This window comes from Notamacropus eugenii, chromosome 1, assembly GCF_028372415.1.
Source record: "Notamacropus eugenii isolate mMacEug1 chromosome 1, mMacEug1.pri_v2, whole genome shotgun sequence".
Lineage (NCBI taxonomy): Eukaryota > Metazoa > Chordata > Mammalia > Diprotodontia > Macropodidae > Notamacropus > Notamacropus eugenii.
In genome coordinates, this window is record NC_092872.1 from 31,041,298 (window position 1) to 31,050,823 (window position 9,526).

A 9,526-nucleotide genomic window follows, 5' to 3' on the forward strand; every position below is an offset into this window, starting at 1 on the left:
TACAGTAAAGAAGTAAACAAACATGAGATTGAATAAGCAAGGATAAAGACTAGTTTTGTGAAAATTAGCTGAGAATTTTAATGAATTTCAAACTCAATTTGAATCAACAATGTGATGAAGCAGTCAACAAATGTGATTTTGAGATGGATGAAGAGAGGTCCAGTCCCATGAATTAACAGACTGATAGTCCCATTCTGCAGTGCCCTGTTTTGATTATATGTGGAGTGTTATGTTTGGTTCTGGCCACCATGATTTATAAAGGGCTTTACTAAGTTGGAGAGTGCCTATAAAATGGCAATCAAAATGCTGAATGCTCTTGAGTTTATGCCCTAAAAGGATCAGTAAAAGAAACTTGGAATGTTTAGCCTTGAGAAAAGGCTCCAGGGAATGTAATAGCTATCTTTTTTCTTTCAATTTTTTTAATGTTTTAAGTTTTATTGATCTTTTTTTATTATAAATTGCCCTATTTTATGAGAGGTATCTTATAACAAAATAAAACAATTAAGATAATACAGCAACCTCATCTAAAAGAGCCTGAAAATTCCACCTCTGTAACAATCCCACATTTCTATTAAAACAACAATAAAAAATCTATTTTCTCTTCTCTTCCCAACCTTATTAGGAGCCCTCCCCCAACAAATTTCTAATAACAAATATGCACAGTCAAGAAAAACAAATTCCTTTCAAAGACTGAAACATATATACACACTTATTTGTCATCTAATATAAATGTATACATACACATACTTATATGCATACAAACACATATACACATACATGCATGGGGGCATTTTATTCTGCACCATAAATTCATCATTTTACTGTAACAGCATATTTCATCACCAGTCTTCTGGGAGTTGTGAATGGTCATTACATAGATTTTTTTCTTATAACATTTATAATTATTTGTAATTTATTTTAAAATTTATAATTTAATTTATAAATTTATAATTTAAAACTATATTCATTATATAAATGAAATCAAGTGAAAGTCCTCCCAATTATGAAGCACTATAGTACTGTGAGTGAACTGAGTAAGAGGATCTGTGCTTGAGTAGTTTTGAATTGCATAGTCTTTGGACCCATGTGAGAAAAAAGTCATTAATGACTCCTAGATTCACTAAACCTAAACTTTTTCATCCTTTGAAGTTCTAATGAACAGCTATCTTTTATTACCCTCACTAAGGAATACCAGACTCCGATGTAGCAACTCCAAGACCTTACAGAAGAAATGACTGCTGTGGAAAAGTGAAATTTTAAGAAATATGTCAAAAAAACAAAGGGAGTTACTAAAAAAAAAATAATTTTGATAGAGTTTATGTTAGATTATACAATCATCTCTCCCTTTCTTACCCTCCAATCCATTCTCTGCAATTCAATTACATAGAAAGTCAAAGACCACCAAAAATATACTTCTGTTAATTTCTTCAAGTTTGAGGTGCTCCAGACAAGAAACTTTGCTTGCTTTTTCAGCTGACGTCACAGTATCATAGTCAAGTGCTGTGTAATGCACATAGTAGATTAATCTTGGAAGATGTATTTATACTGCTATTCAGCTTCTCAAAAATGTGTCCTGGCTTTCCATTGATAGATGCATCAAATTTAATCTCCTCAATTTGGCTTTTAATACATACTAAAACACAATTTAAAAAAAAATGAAGGAAAAAAAAAACATTGAGTCTGATTCCCCATCACTTGAAACACACAGTGTGGTAAAAAGAGTCTTGGGTTTGGAGTCAGAAGATATGCGTCTGAGCCCTGACTTGAAATTCTTAGTAGCTATCTCAGTTTGCACAAATCACTGCTCTCCTAGTTTTGATTTCTTCAGCTGAAAATACCAGTTTCCCTTCCTACTTCACAAAGTTGTTGTTTAGAAATTTCTTTTAAAATGAACAATGCTATGTAAATGTGAATTACTAGACTCTTATTTAGCTAGGCTATCTCCTTAACTGTGTCTCATGCCCATTTTGTTGCCTATGATCTGGATCTCTCAACCTGGAATGTCATCCACTGGCTACATAAATGTATCCCATCTTTCAAAGCCTATCTCTGCTCCATATTGGTAAAATTTTCTTCAATATTCCAGTCCATTCACCGCAACTTCCTTGGAATACCTATTATACTCATAGCTTATAATATATAGCATGACATTTAATTGTCATTGGCTTAAGTCATATGTTGCAGCCTTGTCTTCCTGTCTGGAAATCTAGTTATGGAGTAAAAGGCATTTTTTAAACTCTTCACTAAGAGTAAACTCTCTCCTGAAACATGGTCTTCCAACATGGCCTGAAACAGGATTTTCCACATGGGAAGAGTTTTAAAAGTCTTTGGACTGATTGGTTCGAACTGGTGTCTTGTTTTGCTTTTTATGACCTTGCTCCAGCCATCATCTACTTTTTCATGCTTTTTTAAATCTCCCTTTGAATACCAGCACCTTCCTACATGCTTACAAACATGCTCAAACATCAGTAGTCATAAAAGGTTTTCTTTTAATCTCTTTGTTCTGTTAAATTTTCACCTTCACTTCTGTAATTGGAAATTTGTTTTTACCATATAACACCTCCATTTCCTTATAATTTATTTCCCCTCAGCTCCTTGAAATTGAACTTCTGCCTAAGTTACTTTATTGACACTATTTTCTCTTCTTCACTCATGACCAACTCTGTGTGACCCTATTAGGAGTTTCCATGGCAAAGATACCAGAAGGGCTTGCCATTTCATTCTAAAGCACATTTTACAGTTGAGTAATTGAGGTAAACAGGGTTAAGTGACTTACTCAGGGTCACACAGCTAATAAGTGTTTGAGACCAGATTTGAACTCAGAAAGATGAGTCTTGATTTCAAGTCCAGTGCTTTCCGCTTAGCTGTCTTTATGTCCTCCAGTGACCTACAAATAAATCTAATGCCCTTTCCCTAGTCTTTCTCCTACTTGATGTGTTCAGGATTTTGACAATGTTGACTCTTCTTTCCTACTAAATACTCTTTCCTTTCTTTACTACAAGACTCTGCATCATTGATTTTACCTTTGCCTCTTTAATTGCTCTTTCTCCATGTCTTTCACTGGATTTTGGTCCTTTGATTTAATTCTTAGCTTGACCCTTTACTTCCGATGCTTTCTAAACATCAATATTTGCTCTTCTCTATATATTCTCATTATCTTTCTTCATTAGAAATTTAATGAGCTCCTATAGTTTTTCTGGACTCTAGACCTGCAACAGAAATTCAAACTCAATAATTTCAAAACTGAATCCATTGTATTTTTGTCTAACCTTGTTTCTCTTTCTTATTTCACTATTTTCTTTCTACTGAGGCACTACCATTTCATTATTTCTCTTATCTTTGATTCTTGCATCTCTTTGCCCTCTTAATTAAATCAAAAATCAGACTCTGTTGGTTTCATACCAGAACATTTCTGGAATCTTCTTCTTCACCTTTTATATTCATAGTGCCTAGCACAGTAATTGACACTTAGGAGGTGATTATAAATTCTTGTTGATTGATTTAATGATTTTCAATGTCAGTACAGTAGTAGAGGTCCCCTTTAACAACCAGATAATGTTATAACAGTATCTTTGGAGTGTTCTTGTCTTTATTTACTTCTCTCTCCAATCCATCTTTCATCCTATGTCTGAAATAATTTTCTTATATGGAGATTTGGCCAAATGTCTCTTCAGTCACTTCAAAAACTTCAGTGGTTCCCTATCATCTACCAAGTAAATATTGAGTTGCCCCTGACTGGTATTCAAGAACTTCTACCACCTGGCATAGCCTTCTTTCCTTGTCTTCTCTACTATTAATCTCCTTCATGCACTATTCTCTAGCCAGTTTGCACAATTCTTTACCTCATGAGCTCATATGACAATTTCATATTTATTTGTGTGTTTTTGATAAGTTATTTCCATACCATTCCTATTCTTTTTCACTAGTTGAGTTCCTAGAGGTCCTTTAGAATCAAATTTAAACATCCTGTTCCACAGGAAACCCTTCTTAATATTTATTTAAAGTTATAATCTTTGTTCTTCATATTTCATATAGTTCTTTGATTTATAAATCTCTAATGAATTTACTGAATAATATTGTATTTTAATAGACTTTGTATCTGTCCAGCGCTTAGAACAATGTTCAGCACATAACAGGCACCTAGTAATTGTTTACTACATTTACTTTATTGAATTGCTATCTCATATGCCTTGAAGAAATATATGATATTTTCAACATTTTTATTCCTTTTATCTAGCCAGTAGCTGTTTGGATAGCGAATGCCCTAGCAAAGCAAATCAACAAGCATTTATTAAGTACTTAATATGTGGCAGGCATTGTAAGTGTTAGGAATAGAACCCAATAAGGGAGGACAGCATATAAAAGGAAGATGAAAAGTAAGTGGAGTAGGGGAGGGGGGGAAGAAGTTACCTACTCAGGGGTATGTTGGGAAAAGCTTTCTGGGAAGTGTAGAGCCCAGAAACGGATGAAAGAGTAACAGGACTAACTTGAGCACACCCCTTGAAATGAAGATTGGGACGAATTGACCAATCAGAGCACAAAGTTTCAGGAGTAGAGTGGTCTTCAAGGGTCACAGAGAAAAAATAAAAGTCCAGGAGTAGAAGACTCCTATGGCATATTGGAGAAAGAAGTTCAACAAGTCAATAGTGGAGCTTAGAATGAAGGTGTGAATATGATTGACCTCAACACTTTCCTTAAAGTTGAGGTTCCTCCATTTTAACTGACTAATCAGAAGAAGTGACTACAGGGGGAAAATGGTCTTCCAGAATTAATCTTAATGCGAATTAGTTGATTTTTGTCCTTAAATCACATTCTATACTTTCTTCATTAAGTTGCAGAATGTAAAATATATCTTTGCCCACTACCAAGAAAATCCATCTCTGGTTACATGACCAGAATCAGTCTCTACACATTAGCTGATTACTTGGTGATCTAATAAACACTTGGATTGATGGAGTCTGCAAAGATCTTGGAAGGCTAGAATTCTGGGTCAAGTTAAAAAGAAGACATTTGGTTGGGACAAATGTAAAGCTCTGCATTTGGGTTGAAATATTCAATTAAACAATCAAGAAATGTAACTATAACATCACTCTGGAAAATAAGATCATAGGATTTTAATTGATTGAATGCTGAGTGTGAGGTATGACAGTTTAAAAATAACTATGCAAAATAATGAGAATCATAAGAACTGGAACCAGGGACCTAATAGTCCTGCTGGTATATCTAGTATATTTCTATCCTGATGAGATTACACCTGGTCAGATCAAGTCTAGATTTTTGTGTTCAGTTTTAATCAGCCAAGGAAAGGCAGCCAGGATGCTAAGAAAATTGAGCAACATGTCATATGAGGGTGTTGAAATATGAAAGAATTGAGGGCATTTAGCTTCTGTGAGAGGAGACTTAAGGATATGATAGCTGTCTTCAGGTATTTGAAAGCCTGTAATTCACAAGAGGGATTAGATTTGATCTGCTTGTTCTCAGAGGGTGAGACCAGCAACTATAGGTAGAAATTTGCAAGAGACAGCTTTAAGCTTAACATAAAGTAAAAAAAAAACAAAACACAGTGATCAGAATTACACAACAGAAAATATGTATATGATGTGGAAGGAAACATGTTCCACCTCATTGGAGGTCTTTCTGTCCATATTGAGAGAATGCAATAAAATAGATTTTCAGCAGGCCAATCTTGAGCTAAATGACTTCTGAGGCTCTTTCTAATGAATCTTTAGGTTCTGGGAGCATGTGAATTATCAGTTGAGGATTTGGCTGTATCTTCACTCAGTTGAGTATAATATAAATCTCTTACCATTTGTATATATATTCATTGTCTCTTTTAATCCAATTTTTTTCTGCTAAAATTATATTTTTCACCTTTTGCTTTAATTTCTCCCCTTTACCCAGATTTTTCATATTATATATGCATTTTAAATGATTCATATTGTATTTCCTGTACTTACTTTAAGCTTTTCCTTGTTAATGTTTACCTGTGATCCTTTATGTGTCAGGTAAATATATTCTTAGGACTCTTTCTTTCCTTTTCTCCTTATCCTATTTCATATTGCTTCCATAATATCTCTTAATCCTTGGGAAATTTCATTTTGGTTAAATTGCCAAATGTAAAGCACTCCATATCTGGCATTTTTTAAAGCCAATATTCTTCTATAGGCTGTTTTGACAAATTTAGTTAGAAGACAACCTTTCCTTGAAGGGGGATTATGCATTTCCTTAAAGAAGATGTATGCATTCACGCATTCACTCATTTATTATCTATGTTTTTTTCTTTCTTTCTTTCTCCCTACCCTCAGGTATCATGGAAAAATGGATAGAAAGCTGTCTTTTGTGTTCAAGTCCTCCATTTTATCCAAAAGCGCTGTGTTTCACTGGGCAAGTCATTTAATCTTTCAGTTAGTCAATCAATATACATTTAGTAAATGTTGTCTTTATGCTAGGTATTATGCTCTAGGCAAGTCTCTAAGACTCTATGTTGCAAAGATGGTGCCAAACTGTACTGGTAAAGGGAATTTTCACACCTGGGAATAAACTATGCCAATAGACTCACAGGTCCAGTTCCAATTCTGTTCTTTCACCTACTTTATGAAAGACACTTAGATGGGATATAAACACATAAGACATTGTCCCTGCTCTAAAGCATTATGTACTCAAGTTAACTGAGTGTATAATAATAAAAAAAATGCTTATGCTGTTTTTTTAATAGAAAGAGGAAACTAAAAATGAAGAAACTCAGAAGTAGGAGAACAATATACACAATGACTACAAGTACAGAAAATGAAATGAAAACCACAGCAATAAGAAAACAACCAAAATTACATTATGTAAAATTATAGCAGCTCATCTTGGCCTCAAAGAAGATAAATACAAATGGCCCTCCCCCCCAACTGTGCAGAGATAGGGCACTATGTGAATGAAATTGCATAAAACACAAGAGTTTGTTCCTGTTAGTTTTGTTGACCTATTTTTCTACTTTAAAAAGTAGTCTTTTCTTGTAAGAGAGTCCTTTGGGAGAGGAAGAGAAAAGATATATGGAGAAACTTAGGACTTCTTTATCATGTGACTAAGAAGATAGAGGACTAGACATTTTCTCAGAGATTTATAATCTCCTATACTCCTCTAAAATAAGAATTGTGTGCAAACTATAAAGAAATTTTAGCTTTCTATAGAGTCTAGGATACTAAGGATCCAAATAAGGTACTGATTCAATGAATTTAATAGCAGAGAAAGTCAATTGCTAGTTCCTAAGCCAATCATTTAGCATTTACAACTTTACTTCCCTCAATATCTGTCAGAAGGGCTGCATAGGTTGACCCATGGACTTGCAATGGAACTCAACTCCACACTTCTTCTCCAAGTTGTGTAGAAATCAAAAGGTAGAAACTTTCTCTGACTGGGCAGGGCTCCAAGTCACAATAAAACTCAACCAGGTAACTGAAACACAAAGAAAATTGAGGCAGGCTATGTAGATAGCTACATGAAAATCCACTAAAGTTGAGGAAAGAAGTCTACCTTGCAGCTGAGGTAGCTTTGTCCTTCCATTAGTCACAGGGATGGGCTGGGGAGATGTTAAGACTGGTGAACCATGAAGAACCCAGTGCAGAGGAGGCTGAGACAGCTTGGAGTTCCAGTTCAAGAGAGGTCATACCCAAAGGGAAGGAATCAAAAAAAAATGAAGAATAAAGGACTATAAGAAAAAAAAAGATTGAAATGACCAAAGACCACTTGATTCAATGCAAGACTTTGAGCATTAAACAGATCAACCAACACAAACGATATTAATAACAAAAGAAAATATGGTCTTCAGGTCAGCTAAAAGATTTACATGGTGCCTAAATATTATGACAAAAGAAAATAAATTAATATTTGATGAGTTAGAGATCCATGAGGCATATGAATTCTCAAAAGAGTATGTTACCCCAGTAGAGTATTCATAAATGGGATGAAAGAAAAATAATAATTGCAAAAGCAGAATTTACTCCACGCATAGAAGAAATAATTGACACAATAAGGAAACTTTAATCCATGATGGTAAGGCTCACTAAGGACACAAAAGAGTAAATAATTGATTAGGAATTGAAATGTACAACCGTTAAGAAGAGAAGCAAAAAGTAATAATATTAAAAGAAAGCATTATATTCACACCAGTAAAATATATTGATCTCAAAACACAACGTATAGCTAATTGAAGGATTATATGTCCCCAACAATATCCCAAACTAAAAACAAAACAAGAACAGCACACCACAAGAGATAAGAAAATCTCCTGGAACTACTCAACATGGAAAGCCAAATGCCAATCCAATTAATCCACAGATCACTTCCATGGAAAACAAAATCAAAAACTTGTGCTGTAAATTCCAAAACACACAGTGGTTAAATTTCAATATTCAATTGACAAACAAAAAATTTTCAAATTACAATAAAAACAACTTATAAATATAAGGTAAAGCAAATAAAAAAAACCGAAAACTCTAGTTACCAGAAACTGTAAGAGGCAAAGTGAGACTCAAATGAAATAATAGATATAAAATACTTTGCAAACTATAAAGTACTATACAAATGGCTGTTTATTAATGTTGTTATTATCATTATTATTAATTATTCTTTGGTCATTGGGCCTCTAGTTTAGTGATGACATCATCCTTTGAACCTGTCACCACTCTTGCTGAGATCAAGTAATTTTTATAGAGTACTACAAGAAAATTTCTGGTAAATAGTTAACTGACTTTTTATGAGGAAAAATATTCCTACAATGCAGGTTAAAATTGGTCAGCAATATTGAGACTTTTTAAAGTTTAGATAATCAGCAGAACAAAAAGTTAACCCTGAGTTGTGGTGATTTTTGATTTGTAAAGGCACAGACTGGAAATTTATCAATGTGCTCTTTAAAGCTTGGTTCCATTAAGCCCCAACAAGAGTGAATAAATAGAATAAAGTCTTCAAAAGGCAAAGGAGGTCAAGATGCCACCAAGATGACCTGCCCTGCAAATCTGAGTCTAGTCATTAATGGAAAAAGACGGAACTCCAATACAAAAGAGGTATTGAAATCATTCCTAGAAAGAAAAATGTAGATGATATGAAATGCATAGCAATGGTTTTTAAGAGAAATAAAAAAATGAGTTTTTATTCCCAATTACCTTCTTTCCTTGGCACCTCCCAAATTGATTCTGTTTCTCTCTAATGATTCTTTAGGTAGCAAATTCCTATGTTGCCTTTTTGATGATTTTTCACAACATTTTATACCCTGTAGTATTGTAGACTAACACCAAATTTTTAGAAACATTTTTCTAGAGGATGCTTTCTCTTATAAATAGCAGTACTTTGGCGATTATTTTAAGGAGTCATGATACAAAAACAAAATCCTTAGGGTAGAGATAGGTCGTTTCCTCTCCCTTTTTTCCTCCCACAAAATTTTGCTTTGTTTAAAGATTGCTCTCAAGCAAAATTCTGTGACTGTCATAGGAGTTTGTTATACCTGGCTAGCCTCCAGCTTAACCTTGCTAATAGCAGCTCT